This window comes from Passer montanus, unplaced genomic scaffold (genome assembly GCF_014805655.1).
Source record: "Passer montanus isolate IOZ18808 unplaced genomic scaffold, ASM1480565v1 scaffold89, whole genome shotgun sequence".
Classification (NCBI taxonomy): Eukaryota; Metazoa; Chordata; class Aves; order Passeriformes; family Passeridae; genus Passer; species Passer montanus.
In genome coordinates, this window is record NW_024374256.1 from 213,437 (window position 1) to 230,439 (window position 17,003).

Below are 17,003 nucleotides of genomic sequence, written 5' to 3' on the forward strand. Positions count from 1 at the left end.
GGTTTTGTTGAAAATTAATTTCCGGAGCTATTTTAATTTTGCTGTATTTAATTTGCTGTTTATTTTAATTAATTAACGTCGGGAAAATCTCTTCTCCCCAGCATCCTGCAGCCGTCTGGGGTGGCTGCACCCAGGAGGTGAGAGCAAGGGGGTGCCATGGGTGTGAGGGGCACTGCCAGGGAGGGTGCCCAGCCCCCACGGTGCCCACCTGGCTCCATCCCACCTGCCCCAGGTGACAGGGTTGGCAGGGGAAGCAGTGAGCTGGGTCTCTTCCCACCGTCCCTACTCCAGGGCTCCTCACAGGGTTTGCTGCTGGCTCCATGGGACGTTTGTCACAGCTCCTGGAGGGAGATGGCTCAGGCAGTGCTCGCAGCCTCCTTCCTCCTCCTCCTCCTCCCCGCATGGCTGGCGGCCTGAGGGTGTGCATCCATGAGGAGCCGTGCCGTGCCGTGCCGTGTGCCAAGCAGGAGAGCCCTGCTTTAGCAGCCCAGCACGGAGCTCTCTGGGGCCACACCCACGCAGAGGGATGCTCAGCCCAGCCTCCCGCTCCCGTCCCCGCATCCCTCCCGGTGCTCCCTCCTCGATGCTGGCCGGACCCGGCGAGGGGGTCCCTGCGGGGCAAGGGCTGGGGGAAGGGATGGAGCCGCCTTCCTCCAGATCAAGGCCTCTGGTCTCTCACATGTCTAGACGCTGCCACACACACCTAATGTGGTTCTTGGCAGGAGCCGCGGCTGCTCTCTTGAGGTTAATTGCTGTGCACGGAGCTCTGCAGACAGATAACCCGGCTCCAGGCCGCCCGGACCCCGCCTCGCCCAGCCCTGCCCCGCTGCAGCCCCCGAGGGATGCTCGTCCCCCCGAGGATGTGCCCAGTGCGTGGTTTGGGGGGGGTCTCCCGGTTTTGGGGACAGGCAGGGATGGAGGAGAGGTGCTGGCAGTGCTTAGCAGGGGGTGGCGTGGCCGCAGGGGCTGTGGGGCAGGAGGAGGAGGAGGAGGGAAGGGCCCCAGCGGCCCGGGGCTGCCGCCACCCTGTGCCGGCTCTTGGCAAGGCGGCCGCGGCTGATAAGGGCGGCGGGGGGAGCCGGACAAAGGCTCAGCCTCGCTCAGCCTGCCTGGCTGGATCCAGGAACGGGAGCTGGACAGAGCTGCGGCGGGGACTGGGCTGGGAAGAGCTGTTTCATCCTCCAGCCCCAACATCTGGTGGGAAGAGGGGATGGGAGGAGAGAATGCTGGGCTGGCTGCAGGGGTGAGCCCCGGGGCTTGGCCACATCCGGACTCCCTGGGATGGGCTGCATGAGGCTATTCCCAGCAGCTGCTCTTGCAGAGCACCTTCCTGGGAGCAAACACCGCTCTAATGATATGTTTGGAGCCACTGGCACCCCAATCCTGGTCCCTGCTTGGCCTCATCCACAGGGACCAGTTTCCCTTTGGACAAATCTGTGCTTTGTCAGGCCTGGTGCTGGCTGCCAGGTGCCATCACCAAGGCAGGGTGGTGTAGACCAGGGCTGGGAAGTGGTACATTCCAAGGCTGGAATTACAGTGTGTCCCTGGAGGGATCCCCAAAGCACAACACCCCCTCACCTCCCACAGGGCTGGGGCTGGCAGTGGGGTCTGGGCTCGGTCCCAGGGCTGTGTGGGGGTGATCCTAGCCCTGGGACCAGCCCCACATGGGATCCACGGGGAATTGGGTGAAGGTTTCAGTCCAAGCTGTGTTTTGGTTTGGGGTTTCGTCATGATTTCATGGCAGGGAATTTCCGTTCGTAACCAAAGACAAGAACAAAAAAAAAAAAAAAGGAAAAAGCCGAAACCAAAGAAAAAAACCCCAACCCTGCCTTGAATTTTTGCCAACAAAATGGGATGTTTCCATTCTTGTTTTGGCTTTTGGCAGCCCCAAACTGCAGCCAGTGGAAGAAAATATCCATGTGGAAACGCTGCCGGCCTCCTCCAGCAGTGCGATGGCCGGGCTGGAGCTCCTGCCCCGCAGCCGTGCTGTGCTGGGGGCAGAAGGAGCACGGCCCCTCCAGAGCGTGTCACCGTGCTCCCTTCCCTGTGCTCTTTGGAGAGGACATTGCCATGAGAACGGGCTTGTTGTTCTGTGGGGAGCATCGAGACAGAGCAGGCGAGCTCTGCAAGGACACCGGTGGCACGCCGAGCTCGCGCTTCCCACTTGTCCTTGCAGCGGGTCGCTCTCTCCTCCCCGGCTGGCAGCAGAGCCCCGTTCAGCTCCGGCGTGTGCTGTGCCACGCCATCCTCCCTCTGGGCATTGCCTTCCCTCCTGGCGCCGCCCAGCCTCTCCCCGCCTCGCCTCTGGGGTTTTGGGGGACCCTGTGTGGGGCTGCGGCGCTGTGGGTGCCGGGGAAAGGAGGAGCAGCCACTGCAATGCTTAAATGAGGTTGGGTTTTTTTCCACACATCCCCCCCTCCATCCATGCTAGGAAGAATTACAGTCGCCCAGGCATCTGTTCTGGCAGAGTCGAGCTAAAGAGCTTGTCCTGGGCTTGGCAAACCAGCCGGCGCAGCCGACAGCTTTTCCAAGGGCAGCCTTGGATGTGGAGCAGCAGGTTGACATTGCAGGGAGAGGAGCCTTGTGCTGCAGGCACCGGTGCTGTGCCCCTCAGCTCCTGACTGGCAGGGAGTTCTGCAGGCAAGATGCTGCAAACCCCCTTCCCAAAAAGCAGCATCCTCTAGTAGGTCTTTGTTTGGAGCCAGGAGGAGGGCAAATGGTGCCAGCACATCCCAGGGTCCTTGTCCTTGCACAGAGAGGACAGCAAGAGTCACCCTGCAAGGGACCAGTGCCAAAAAAACCCTGCTAAATTCTCCTTGAAGCTGGAGAGGCTCCTCTGTGCCCCCAGGCTGTGCAGCATCCCTGTCACTGCCACATCTCTGCACTGCCCACCCCACGGTTGTCACCCCCAGTCCTCCAGAACAGCGTGGATGGGTACAGTGGTGGCACCAGGAGATGCCAGGAGCACGGCTGCCCCCTGTGCCAGCAGCAGCGTGCACGGGCCCTGTGCTGTCAGCAGTCGAGGCAGGGGGAGGCGAGTTGGAGCGGCTTGGCAGGGAGGTGTGGGAGCCCTGCCGGAATGCTGGGCTCGGAGCTGGAGCGTGTCAGGCACAGATGGGATCGTTAGTGGTGGTAAAAATTATCCAGCCCCTCTTAAAAACCCAGGCGCAGCAACCTGACCCCGCAGCTCCAGTGGTGGCAATTCCCACCGGAGCGGGGCTGGTGTTTGCTTCCCCTGCCATTACCATCCATCCCTGGGGTCTGGGGCCACAGCTGCCCATCGCATGCCACGTGTTCCCAGTGCCCAGTCCCCTCTGCAGTGCCAAGCTGAGGGGTCTCTCCTCGCTGCCCCCGGGACGAGCACCCTGACCCAACACCCACCCCAGTGCCACTGGGCAAACCCCATCCCTGCGGGTGCTCCCAGCCTTTGTGCCGTTTCCTATTTCTTTTTTAATGCACCCAAGTCTCCTGTTTGCTTTTTTAACTGCAGTAACCACAAGAGGGAAGTTTCAGAGCGGTAGGAGCCCGTCTCCACGAGGAAGGGAGAGGCAGCAGCACTCTGTGCCCATCACCGCAGCACCGCGCCCGGGGGCTTCGCCGCCATGGTCCAGCGCCTGGTGGCTGTTGTGCTTTCCATCCCCCTCTTCCTGCCGCTCATCCCCAGCTCCTTTTCTCTTGGAAGTGAGGAATTTGAGGCTGGTCTGGCGTTGCCAAAGGGCCTCAGGCCCCCCCAGCGCCGATCGATCGCTCTGCGCGCTCCTGCTCCCTGTTTTTTCTGTTTGTTTGCAGCCGCTTGAGGGCTCTTGTGATGAATCCAGCCTGGACAGAATTCAACAACAGCTGAAACGCAGCCCGGGGTGGGGGTGGGAGTGAGAGGGCAGCGGGGCCGGCCCACACTGGAATGCGAAATGGGGCAGCGGGCAGTGCTGGGACGGCAGGAGGGGATGGAGCCAGATCCCACCCCGGGGTGCGGGGGGACAGGAGCACCCCCGGCACCGCCCCAGAACTGCGGGTGCTGCAGGGTGGCAGCCTGGGGACCTGCTCGGCTGAGCGGGGTGAGCATTTGGGGCGTCTCCGTGTCTCCCTGCTGCCCTTGGCTGCTGCTGAGAGCCGGGCAGCAGGGAGAAGGGCTGGCTCCACTGCTGGGCTGCAGGGTCACAGCTGCCAGGGGACAGGGGTCTGTGCCAGCTCCGCCGTGCCAGGTGCCGTGCACCCCTGAGCATCCACAGGGCCTGGCTGCCCAGCCTACCTGCCATCACTGTAAAATGGCGGATTCCAGCTAAAAAGGAAACATTCCCCAAAACCCCAGTGCGAGGAGGGGGGTGAGCACCACCCTGTGCCCCCAGCCTGCTGCTGCCAGCTTTGCCAGGGGGGCCGTGGCAGCAAAGCGGGGGGCACAGGCACACGGGGGGCACAGGAGGGGTGGCGGGGTGCCAGAGGGGATCCTCCCCGGCCAGGGCAGCGCTGTTGGCGTGGCTGCCTGGTGCTCGGAGCCGGGGCTGGCTGCGATTTTGCAGCTGTGGCTCCGGGAGGGAGCAGGACGCGGCTGCGCCGGCGTGCGAGGGTGCGCGCAGGCGGGAGGGATAATTAGTTCCTACTATAGCACTTCTCAGTCAAAGTGCTTTTTAAAAGCCTCCATTCATTAGTCTTCACGGCTCCCCCGAGGTGTCGTGTCCTGGTTCTCTTCCCCCCTCCAACTCCCCACCTTCCCTGGCGCAATTGGGGATCCTGAGCTGGGGAAGGGGAGGATGATGTTTCTGTTGAGGCTGGCTCCTTGTGAAACCCACAAACGGGGCGCCACTAGTGGGGACAGTCTCAGTGTCCCCTGCCCCAGTGGGGCTGCTGGGGTGCCATGGCCACATGAGCATTGTTGGGAAGTTTCCATGGAGGCTGAGCTGTGCCATGTTTGGAGCACCAGGGGAGAGAGTGGGAGGGCAGGGAAGGGCTGTGGGGCCGGTGGGTGCCACCGCCAACCCGCCACCCTCACCAGCATGCCAGGGAGCAGCATGGGGCTCCCAAATTACCCGGTGTGTGCCCGGCTCCAGGGGTCACCATGTGGAAGGATGGAGGGTGCTGGAAGATGCCAGGGGGTGCCAGAGTGGCTCAGCCCCCAGACCTGAGCATCGTGTGGGTACAGGCATGGGGGTCCCTGGGCATGTGCCCGGTGAGGCAGCAGGGCCGGAGGGGCGCAGAGGCAGGCAGGCTGGCACTGGGCCTCCACTGCAAACCCTAACCTTATTTTCCCAGGTCCGACGCCAGTTTCCATGGAAACAGCCGGGAGCAGAAACGGGAACCAGAATCCAGAAATGTGAAGCTTTGAGCTCCAGTTCGCCTTCCTGGATTCCTGCTCCCCATGACCCCAGCTGGGTGCTGGCACCCACACTGCTCCCGCTGTGTGTCGGGGGGCAGGGCTGCCCCTCCTGGGCTTGGGGTGCTCCTGTGCCCGTGCAGGCTGCAGCATGCTGGGCACGGTGTGTGGGGGTGGGCATGGTGTCCCAGCTGGGATTGCAGGGGCTGCTGTGGGAAAGGGACACTGCAGGCAGGGACATTGCTGCCTGGGGACATTGCTGGCAGCCCCACGTTCAAACAACACCTGCACACATCTGTGCGCCAAGGTGTGCACAGGGCTGGGTGGGATGTTCGTGCCCGTGTGCTCTTGTGTGCACATCTGCTCTGTAGGTGTAACAGGGGTGGGGGCACCGTATGGATCAATGTGTGGTCTCTGTATTACTGGTTGGCACTGGGAAGACCCCGGTCCCAGGTTGTTTACCTGCCTTGGTGTCTCCATCCCCAGGATGCAGAGGGGCAGCACCAGCTGTCAGTGCATGCAGGGCCTGGGTGCTGCCCCAGTTCTGGCTGTGTGTGCATGACCAGGGGGAGCCCTGCTCAGCCTCCTGGGGCTGGGAGCCCCCTGGACCCTTCTGGGCATCTCCTGACGAGGTGGAGCCTCTTGGGACACATCTGTGTCCTGCAAGGTCAGGCTCTGAGCTCTGTGCTGTGTCCATCCATCCAACCCGTGCCATGCCCATCCAACTCGTGCCATGCCCATCCAACCCATGCCATGCCCGTCCATCCCATGCCATGCGATGCTGATCTACCCTGCACCTTCCCTGCTGCCCGCTGCCTCCTGCAGTGCCTCGGGCATGCAGTGACCTGTGCCATTCCTTTGTGAGCAGCCAGCGCCAGTGCCCACAGCGTGGGACACCGGTGTCCCCCGGCACCTCCTGGCCAGTGCCAGGGATCTCTCAGTGCCACCCCGGTGCCAGCTGGCCCCGTCCTGCCCGCAGCACCCCGCTGCTCCCCACATGCCCGTTTCAGCGAGCTGCCAGCAGGCTGGGGCACGCCGCCGTGGCTACCAGGTCCCACCCCACCCCTGTGTGCTGTCCCTCTCCCTGTGGCACACCTCAGGGGTGACGGTGGCACCGCCACCACGCCGGTCCCCCCGCGGCGGCGCGCGGAGCCCGGGCGCTCCGCGATACATCATTTACCCACGGACAGGTATTAAGATACATTATGGATAACTCACGGAGAGAGACGCTATTAATAATACAGACACATACAGAGGGAAGAAAGTGCACACTTGATTTCCATGTTGCTACCAGGAGTTGTGAGGCTGGCTCTGGCTGCCTCTTCCCACACGTGACTGCAACACAGTGGGTAGCTGACAGCCCAGAGAGCCTGGCTTGGGGCCAGGAAAAAGCAGAAAACACAATGTCTGTGCATATCCTCTCTCTTAAAATAACACTCCAACACCGTCTGAGACGAATTAAAATAAGATCAGGAGCGGTCTCGCGAAGAGAGGAAGACGAAGAGGGAAAAGCCAGGCAGGGGAATGGCCGGAGCCGGGCGGCCTCAGCCCCTGGCGCAGATGGAGAGGGGGTGTTCTGCAGGGTTAGAGCTGGGAATAATTGAAGGGGAAAAAAACCCAAAGGAGAAGGAGAAGGCGAAGAGCGAGCAGCAGATGCCGTTTTTGGGAGGGGAGCGATGGCGGCGGCGCTGGCTGTCCGGCACATGGCTGTCCTTTGGAGGGGAGCCGGGCAGGGCGGGGGATGCGAGCAGCCTGCATGATGGAGAGCATCAGGAATTTCCTGCAGCTGAGGAACACACCAAATACCAGAATGCAAGAGCGAGCGGAGGAGAGCAGGGTGCCGGGAGGGAATGGGGAGGAGGAGGAGGGGGGATGCAAGGGCTGGAAATAACCGGCGGGGAGAGCAGCGAGGGCAGGGGGCAGCGTGTGGGGGTGACCTGGGGCTCTGGGGCTTTTTCCAGCTGTTTCCATGGAATTTTTTTTTTTCTGCTTTTCTACACCCCATGGTGCCTCATGTGCCTGAATATTGGTTTGGGATATTTTGTGAGTTTTATGTCTTTCCTCCCTTCTTTCCTCCCTCTTCTCCCTGGTTATGTGTGATCAGTGATAGCCAGGCACAGGGGTCCCACAGACCCCTGGCTGCCCCTAGGGCAAGATCCGGGCTTGGGGAGCCCAGAGCAGCCTGGGGAGTGAGCACATCCCTGCAGAACGGTGTCCCAAGGACAGCGGGGGCCCTTTTGGGGGGACCCTCCGTGTAGGCAACGAGGTCAAAGGCTGCCCCAGGAGCCGCGGCAGCGCCTCCCACACGTGCAACGGGTTTGCCAGGCTCTCCCTGACCATGCTCCTGCTTTTCCCTGGGCCAGGCTGGATGAAACACAGCAACCCAAGCCTCCTGAGGCTGGTCTTGCATCCAGGTGCAGCCCGACCTCTCCCTCCTCCTCCCTCTCCTCCTCCTCCTCCCCGGCCACCCCTAGCTTCCCCCTGCATCCCGCTCCTGGCTGCATCCAGCCCTGGCTCCCCCGGGGATGCTGGGGGGCCGGAGGGGAGGGGGGATCAGAGAGGGCATCTTGCACTGCCGGATCCAGGTAGCCAGAAGGTCGCACTGAAAATCTGGAAGTGGAGTTTGGAGCTCAGCAGAGCGGTGAAATCCGTCTGGCTTTAGGGCAGAGAGGAGCAGGAGGAAGGTGGGAGATGCAGTGAAGGGAGCAGGAGGGGAGGGGCTGTGTCCCCTCACCTTGGGGTGCGGGGTGTGCCCAGGTCGGTGCCGTGCCCCAGCTGGGGCTGTGCCAAGCATCACTGCGGAGCAGGCTGGGGATATCTGGGAGACAGAGGGTGATGAAGGGGAGACAGCAGAGCCCGAGCGAGGGCTGGAGCCCATCCCGGTGCCGGAGGCTTCGCAGCCCCTCAGCAGGCGCCTCCTGATCCCAGCGGTCCAGGCCGGGGGTCCCTGGGCGCTGACCCTCACCTGCCGGCCGGGCTCATTAGCACTTCCCAACCTCCCCGAGCAGGGGGTCAGGGAGCAGCCGCCGGGGGCGCGGGGAGAGGCTGGAGGGGCTTTGTGTGGGCTGGCAACCCCCATCGCCCTGCTGAAGGGAGCCTGGAGCTGTCCCAGCTCCCGGGGCTCGGGGGGGCCAGAAGGGATCTGACAGGACAGTGCTGGGGGGTCCCCACACCCACTGCTGCTCCCGCTGTGTTTGTTCCTTCCCCTCCCCGCCAAATCACCCCATTGCTGTCACTGCAGGCCCTGTTCTGGGTGCAGGGGGTGCCCGTGCCACTGCCCTGTCCCTCCCTGCCCTGCATGCCAGGAATCCCTCCAGCACGCCTTTGCTCTCCAGCCTGGAGGGGTAAGAGGGGTCCTGCCGAGGTGCAGAGGGACAGGACTGCAGCTGGGTGGGGGTCTGGCAGCCTGGGACCCCTGCCTGGGCAGTGAACCTGGGCACGAGGGGCTGCCATGCCCGGTGCCAGCCTGCCTGGCTGGGAGGGGCGAAGCCTCTGCTCCCCCCAGAGCTGGGCCATTTCTTCTTAGGCATCAGCTGATTGCCCTCTCTGCAGTCGGGGTGCTGGGGGGCGATCCTGTGCCCCAAATCTTCCAGCTGTGCTGCCTGGCACGGGGCAGGGCTCCCATTGTTTCGGGTGGGTGCTCTCGTGGCACCTTCGCTCGCACCACAGGGCCCAGGGGCTGCCCTGGCGAGGGACACTCGGGGTGCTGTGACCCCAGCGGGGGACAAGGTGGCATTTCCCCCCCGCAGACCGCAGCGTGCCCCACTCCCCAGCTGCCCCCCCGCAGATGCCTTTGCGTGGGGGCTGGCGGCAGGCGGGGAGGGGGTGGGAATACTGGCTGGAGCGAGTCTGAACCTGGCATCTGTCGAATGTCACCTTACCCAGACAGTCTGTGCTTCCCTGTCTCCATATCAACCGTTCTGCTCCAGCCACCTGCGGGGGGGTGCAGGAGCGTCTTTGGGAGGAGGGGATTCGCCGCTCCCCTTCCCTCCCCTGCTGCCCCCCGGATGCCAGACCCTGGCTGTAAATCATGGGAGCTGGGGGTGACCCCGGTGCTCGCGGCTTGGTGACCCCCCCATCACACTGTCTGGCTCCACCGTGCCTCAGTTTCCCTCGCCGGGTGCAGCTGTGGCGCAGGGGGGATGCTGGGGCTTGCTCCACCCCAGCCGGGCCGCGAGGGCCTCTTGCAGGAGCTCGGCATTTTTCCCTGGGCTTGTCCCTCTTCCCTGCGAGCAGATGTTCTCACCCTCCTCCCGGGACAGCGCCTGCCCCGCACCTGGACAGCCTGGGGCAGGGACCGGGGACATTCCCAGCGCCCTCCCGCGGCTGTGCCACCCGCCAGGGCCCGGCTGGAGGGAGGGCCACCCTTCCCACCCTTCCCACCCGGGTGAGCTGTGGAGCCCCAAAGGCAGCGGGAGCTGAGCCCAGTGTGGGGCAGGGGGTGGTGGCACCAGGGCGTGGGGTTGTGGGGGTGCTGGAGCCTTTGGGGGTGCTGGAGCCTTTTTGGGGGTGCTGGGATGTCTGGGGAGGTGCTGGAACCTTTTGGGGGCGCTGGAATGTTTGGGGAGGTGCTGGAACCTTTTGGGGGTGCTGGAATGTTTGGGGAGGTGCTGGAGTATTCGGGGAGGTGCTGGAGCTTTGGGGGTGAGCGTGCTGGTCTGTTTGTGCAGATGCTGGAGCATCTCCAGAGGCACTGGAGCATTTGTCATGGGGGAGATGGGGTATGGGGGGGATGCTGGAACATTTGGGATGTTGGAGTACTTGGGGTGGGGACACTGAAGTGTTGGATGGATGCTGGAGGACTTGGAGAAGTGCTGGAGCATTCAGGAGGCTCAGTGTGGAGCATGGGGGCAGTGCTGGAGACTTTGGGGGGTGCTGGAGCATTTGGGGAGGTGTTGGAGCCTTTTGGGGAGGTGCTGGAGCGCTGAGGCCAGGGTTTGGGGAGGTGCTGGAGCATTTGGGGAGGTGCTGGAGGACACGGGGAGATGCTGGAGCGCTGAGGCCAGGACTGGGCACCTGTGGGCACAGCATGGGCTGCTGGCAGGCATGGGTGGCACCCCCTGGGGCCCATGGGTGCTGCTCCTGGGCCATGTGAAGGCTGCTCGGTGCCCTGGGGAGGCTCAGGGCGGGGAGGACACACGGACACACGGACAGGAGGACAGACACAGCAGCGCTCCCTCCTCCCCAGCCATGCTCCTGCAAGTGTGTAATTTCACCACAGTGCCTAAACGAGGGACAGAAGTAAATTGACCTTTTCACCCGTTTTCCTACCAGGGGGATTATAGCCTGTTTCCTGTTAAATCTCTCCAAGAACTGGCTCCATCCTGCTCAGGGAGTGGGGCGGGGAGGGGGGACAGACACCCACCCAAAGTGGGGGCTTTAATTTCCCTCCTCATCCCCTGCACCGAGCCTTTTCCACCCCATCCCATCGCTCCACCACCTCTCATCTCATTAAAGTCTTCGGGGTGATTTCACCAACCCCGGGCAAAACCAACGTGGAAAAAATTGCTGGGAGGAAGGAACCGAAGGCGGAGAGTGATAAATATTGAAAGGGTGGGATTTCGATGTAGGCTGCAACAGCTGTGCCGGTTACAGTGTCACACTATCTCTCCACAGGTTTACTGACCCATTTCCATTCACACGGCTGCCAGTATCTTAGCAACTGCAACAGTCCCCCAAGAACAGGCATATTGCCTGCTATTAGTGACTGCTGCAACTGTGTCAAGGTTAGCTCTCTCCCTCCAAGCCCTGCCGGGTTTGTTTTTCGCCCAAAGCCAGCGCAGTCTGTTCGGTGACATTCCCCCGGCAGCCATCCGGGGTGCTGGGTGTTCATCTCGGCCGTGGAGAGCTGGAGGGGGCGTGGGATGGGCTTGTGGGGCTGGGGGGATGAGGGTTTGGGTGCCGGGAGGGCTCAGGGTGTGGGTTTGGGCGGTGGGATGGAGCAGGATGCGGGGTGGGGTGCCCTGGGAGGTGCTGCAGGGTGTTGGTGACGGGGCGGGGTGCAAAGTGTGCCCCCAAAAATGGGACCATTGCCACCTAGTTGGGTGTCACTGTCACCCCTGTGCGACCCTGAGAGCCTGGGGAGGGCCGGGGGCTGCGCTGCTCCCACTTGGGTGCTGGGAGTCCATCCTTTCCATGAGGAACGTCGGCAGGGCTGGAGTGGCTGGTGCGGTGGGTGGGATGTGGAGCTGTGTGGTGGGATGGTGGGATGGTTCAGGATGCAGGATGGGGTGGTGGAATGGAGCAGGAGGCAGGATGAGGTGGTGGGATGGGGCAGGAGGCAGGATGGGGTGGTGGGATGGGGCAGGATGGGGTGCTAGGATGGGGCAGGATGGACATGGAGCTGTGCAGTGGGATGGTGCAGGATGGGGCAGGAGGCAGGATGGGGTGGTGGGATGGGGCAGGAGGCAGGATGAGGTGGTGGGATGGGGCAGGATGGACGTGGAGCTGTGCAGTGGGATGGTGCAGGATGCAGCCCTGGGTGGTGCAGTGGGTGGGATGCACCTTGGCTGGTAGGATGGATGAGGATGGACTGCTGGATGGTGGATGGAGCAGGAGGTGGGGCTGGGTGTGCTGGGAGGTGCTGCAGGGTGCTCAGGAGGTGTGGGGTGTGTAATGTGACCCCAAAGAGGAGTGTTGTCACCCAGCTGGGTGTCAGCATCATCCCAGCCTTGGCAATCACCTGGACTGGGGCCTGCACTGGTCCCACAGGGGTGTCACAAGCTGGATTCGCCTCCTCCTGTGCCCTCAGGGGCTCAGCACTCCGCTGGGCATGGGCAGGGGGTGGCACGTGTCCCTGGTGGCACCAGGGGCTTGGAGGACAAGGCCCCTCTGTCCAGGCACCTCCACACACCGGGCTGGGACAGCAGTGCCACGTGGGTGACATCCACTGTCACTGTCTCTGTTCCCACAGCACTGGCCCTGAGGGGGGCAGCGAGTGAGAGAAGGGACCTGTGGTCCCTCATTGTCCCCAAAATCTCTGCGAAATTGGGGTGACTGAACCCCCGCGGCAGGGAGAAGCCGAGCAGCCGGTGCCTCCCCAAAACAGCCCACGCAGGGAGGGAAACTGAGGCACGGGGCCCCTTCCCCGGCAGGCAGAGTCCCCCGGGGGGCTGAGGAGCAGCGGGGCGGCTGCTGGGGGGCCAGGGGGGTCCCACTGCCCCACCCCAGCCCCATCCCCGGCAGCCCTGCAGACAGCAGGCTCCACACCGGCACGGCCGCGGGGACGGCTGCGAGGGAAGCCACAAAAATGATTTAAGGGGCTGGCGGGATTGATTTATTAAGAACAATTAAAAGCGCTAAATACGCTTAGCTCAGCCAGACACCGAGCAGGGAGCCTGGGGGGAGAGACCTGTCTGCAGGATGCGGCAGCAGGGCCTGGTGGCAGCGCTGGGGGACAGAGCCACGCGGGGCTGGGGCCGCGGGGCGAGGACAGGGCTGCTGCTGCAGTGGGGTGCAGCACCCGCGGCTGGATCTGCCCCCAGGGTGGATTTGGGCCCAGGATGAGTTTGCATCCAGGGATAAATTATCACTCCGGGATGGATTTTCGCCCAGGTGTGCGTCTGCACCCTGCAGTGGGATGGATTTTCACCCAGGGATGTGTTTGCATCCAGGGATGAACAGGCACCCGGGGATGGGTTTGTGTCTAGGGGCGGGTTTGTATCTGGAGGTGGGTTTGTATCCAGGGGAGGGGTTCAGCCAGCCATGGGTTTGCACCCTGCAGTGGGATGAATTTGCATCCAGGGGAGTGTTTGCACTCCAGCTGGAAGCCATGGAAGGAATGTCAGGGACCAGGAGGCCCCCAGGCAGTGCTGACTGAGGAGCTGTTTGCAGGCAGTGCCAGCTGCAGGATGCCCTCAGTGAGCCGTTCTGGGCAGGGTGTGGCTGTCCTAGTCTGACAGTGCCACCCTGGCAGCCCTGGCACAAGGGTTCCCCACCAATGGGCACCCACGAGGCTGACACGAGCGTGGGTCCAAGGAGCTCCTGGAGCAGAAATCCCGGAGTGTTGTGACATCTGCAAACCTGCATCCCGCACAGGAAACCCCAGCCGAAAGTCCTTGGAGGCTGGGAGAGTCCTTGGACGTGTCCAGACCTGCCCAGCCCGGCTCCTCCCAGGCACCAGCGGCGGCTGGGGGGGCACGGGGGGAGCTGGGCTCTCTCTGGGCTCCCCAGGCAGGATGGGCTCCAGCCAGCAGTTCTGTGTCCCTGCCGGGGTATTGGGATGCCAGGAAGGGGGGCAGAGGGCTGTGCCCCACGTTTTTCCAGTCCCAGCCGCTGCCTGCAGTGGGAGCACTGGTTTTGTACACATTTCCTACCGCCGGGCAGGATCCCTCCCCTTCACTGAGCTCACCAGGCTGGCTGCACTTTGTACGGGCTCCAGGGGATGCCCCGGCACCCTGGGATGCCGAGCCATGTTCCCTCCCTCCCCTTCACACCCCCAGGGCTGTCAGGGAGGTGGGGGTCAGGTTTTTAGGTTTGGGTTCAGATCCCCCAAACCTCCTTCAGTCACCTCCCCTTGGGGCCTGATGTGCCCACGTCCCCTTCATTTGTGTCCCTGTGCCACGAGCCACGCTGGGCACCTCCTGCTCACCAAAACCCACAGTGTCGGAGGGGGCCCCTGCCCTGGCCCCCCGGACAGGAGCCCCGGGAGTCAGGAGGGGCTGGGAAAGGTGGGAATGGGAACAAAAGGCCCGCGGAACGGCTGCAGGGGCGAGCAGAGCCCGAGGCATTCTGCTGACCCCGCTGTGCCGGCCCCGCCGCCCCCACCCGCTCCTGCCCACGTCAGCGCTTCCCGGCAGCGCTCCCAGGTCCACCTGGAGCTGCCTGAGAGCTGGGAAAGCCATTTCTGCCCCTGCCCCGGTGCCTGGGCCTGTGCCAGCCCTGCCAGAGCCTCCTGGGTGCTCATGCCCTGTGCCCAGCCCTGGGGCCGTGTGTCCTTTGCCGTGAGGATGGAGCCGCGGTGAGGTGTGCAGTGTGCCGTGTTGGGGTGCTGGGTACCCCCGTGCACCCCGCTGTGCCTGTGGGGACAGTGGCTGGGCACAGAGCTGGGCAGAGCTGGCCAGGGATGGTGGCAGAGGAGGTGACCAGGGATGGAAGTGGCCGGGGGTGAGGCGACCCTGCCCAGCGGCCCTGGCACAGCATCTGCCTCTGTGCTCTGCATAGCGACAGGGACAAAGCCAGAGCCCTGGGACGCGTGGGCTGCCCACGGTCACCAGCTGGGACACGCAGCGCCTCCCAGAGCCGTGCCAGCGGGCCGGTGGCAGCGCTGGGGACACTCGGGACAGTGTCCCCATCCCAGCGGTGGGGCGGCCCCAGGACTCTCGGCCCTGCGTGCCCGGCTGCGCTCCCGCCGCCGGCTGCCCAAGGGTTAACGAGAGTTTGCTGCTCCTGCAGACAATTAGTGACATCTTTGCTGACAACGCCACACTGAGCCTCCGCCGCCTCCCCGGCAGCACCGGCCCGGCCGCCCCCGCGCCCCCCGCGCCCCTCTCGGCCGCCTGCCCTCGCCCCCGGCCCCGGCCCCGGCCCCGCGCCCGGCGGCGCTCGGCAGCGGCGGCACCGCAATCCCGAGCGGAGCAGCCGGCTCCCCTCGCTGCCCTCTGACCCGCTGTTGCTGTGGAAACTGCATCCCACGTAGGATTATGGAGCCGGAATCTGCAGGCTCCAAACCCCTCCAAATCCAGACGGTCACCGGGGCCCCCCCGCCCGCGGCGCCTGCGGGTGCCCGCAGGGTGCCTGGTGTCCCCAGTGGGTGGCACCTGGGCACCGGAGGAGGTGGCAGCAGCGCTCCTGCGTCCCCTGGTTTGCACCCGCTGGCTGGAGATGTCACGGTGTCACCACGAGGCCGGCAGTGACCCTGGCCCATGTGCTCCCTTGTGCCATCGCCTGAGTGCCATCTCCCTGAGTGCCATCCCTGCGTCTCAGGGGGACAGGCTGGCCAGCTAGCAGGACCCTCACCCTCAAACAGCACCCTGGGAATGGGGGTCCACATCAAGGACCCATCCTCAGCACCTCTGAGGCAGCAGCAGGAGCTGGGCACCCACCAGGGACCCCCAGACCCGCAGGGACAGGCAGCGTGGGTCCCCCACGGGGGAAGGGGTGGGCACAGGGGAGAGCAGAGCCTGTTTGGGGAGCTCTGTGGGCTGCGCTTGTGTCTCAGCATCTCTCCTGCCACCCGAGGAGGTAGGAGCTGAATTAATCGCGATCAATTAGTGCTGCTTGCAGTCCCTGGCTCCCTCCCTGCACCGGCTTTGTGCCGTCGCACCCAGCCAGGGGGGCCCGGTGTCCCCCCAGCACCCGTGTGCCACCGGGGACCGCAGCCCCTGCACACCTCCAGGTGGGGACAGGGAACACGCAGGGCGTCCCCCAGCCCGTGCGCCCACCAGGAACGTTCCTGCCCTAGAATTTGGTGGAGGGGATGAGGAGGAGGAGGCTGCACGAGCCCCTCGAGGCAGCTGTGCCAGGCTGCAGAGGGGTGCCGGGGTGTCCGGATCCTGCAGGATACTGCAGCAAATGCCCTGCAATCTGCAGCCGGATGAATCCCACCTTCCTTCCCCCGCAACGTGCTGCCCTGGGCTACAGCTAATCTATTGTGCGCTGGGCTGCAGCCAGCACAAGCTGCAATACAGTAAATCCTTCTGCAGTATCCTGCAAGGGGACCGAGCCCAGCCGCAGCCACCCGCCGCCGCCAGACAAAGACGGGGGGCCCCCGCGGGGATGGGGCGCAGGGGAAGAGGGCACCAGGGGTGCCAGGACCCCTGGCGTCGTGCCGGCGAAGACGGGAGAATGAAGCCCTTGAGCAGGGTGGGAAGTTCTCCGGGGAGTTTTGGGTGGTGCTGAGCATTCTCCTGGCCCCCCAAATCTGCGGGTAGGGAGACGTTCAGTCCCCTGAGTTTGGGTTTTCCTGAAATGTTGTCACCACCACCTTCCCCTAGGGGTCCCGATGGGATGCAGGGGTTTCCACGCCCTCCCTTCCCATGTGCATGGTGCATCCTTCCCTGTGCCTCAGTTTCCCCACCAGTACAGGGCCACCAACCCCTCAGCCCCCTCCCTCAAGCAGGCTCCATCACATGTGAGTCCCACTGCCCTTTTCTGGGGGATTTTGCCTGGATACTGTCATTATGGCTGTTATTACTATTATTATTATTATTGGGATGTTGGTGGGGCTCTGCGGCTCTGCCGGACCCGTCTTTGGCGAGCGAGGCATCCTTCAAAGGGAAGGCGCTCCATCACCGCCCCACAGCAGCTGCGTTCTCCTCAATTAGAAGAGGTAATGAAGCAATTTATGGGCATCTACAAAGTGATGTGTGAGTGACAGGCTGTGTACGATCCGCGCCGGGGCTCTGCCGGCAAGTTGTGTTCTTCCAATTTTAATGGAGAGCTCCCCGGCGAGGGGGGAGAGCAAACATTGGTGTGTCTGGAGGTGTGTGTGCTCCCCGGGGCTGCCTCGGTGTGCCGGGGCGGCGTGGCTGGCTGCAGAGAGACCTGGGTGCCCCAGTCCCCCTCCCTGGGGAGCCTGAGCCACGGTGTAACCGGAGATGGGGGCAGCTGGGCGGGGGCCGAGCCCGGGGCTGGGCACCACGGGACGCCTGGCTCCTCTGGAATAGTTGGCTGCAGCTCCCTGCTCCCATCAGCACCCCTGGCACTGCCCACCCTGCTCCTGCCTCAGTTTCCCTGTCGCTATCCATGTCCCCGC

General features: G+C 63.8%; 1 protein-coding gene across 4 annotated transcripts in view; it reads left to right on the plus strand.

Annotated features, from left to right (window-relative positions):
* AHDC1 (AT-hook DNA binding motif containing 1) overlaps positions 1-17,003 on the plus strand; it is a 49,504-nt gene that overhangs the window by 17,483 nt on the left and 15,018 nt on the right. Inside the window, exon 3 of one of the 4 annotated variants that reach the window (XM_039733614.1) lies at positions 10,925-11,034. The exons of the other annotated variants lie outside the window; for them this stretch is intronic. The gene's annotated coding sequence lies outside the window, so the exon portion shown is untranslated. The remainder of the gene's footprint in view (positions 1-10,924; positions 11,035-17,003) is intronic. 4 annotated transcript variants of the gene reach the window in all.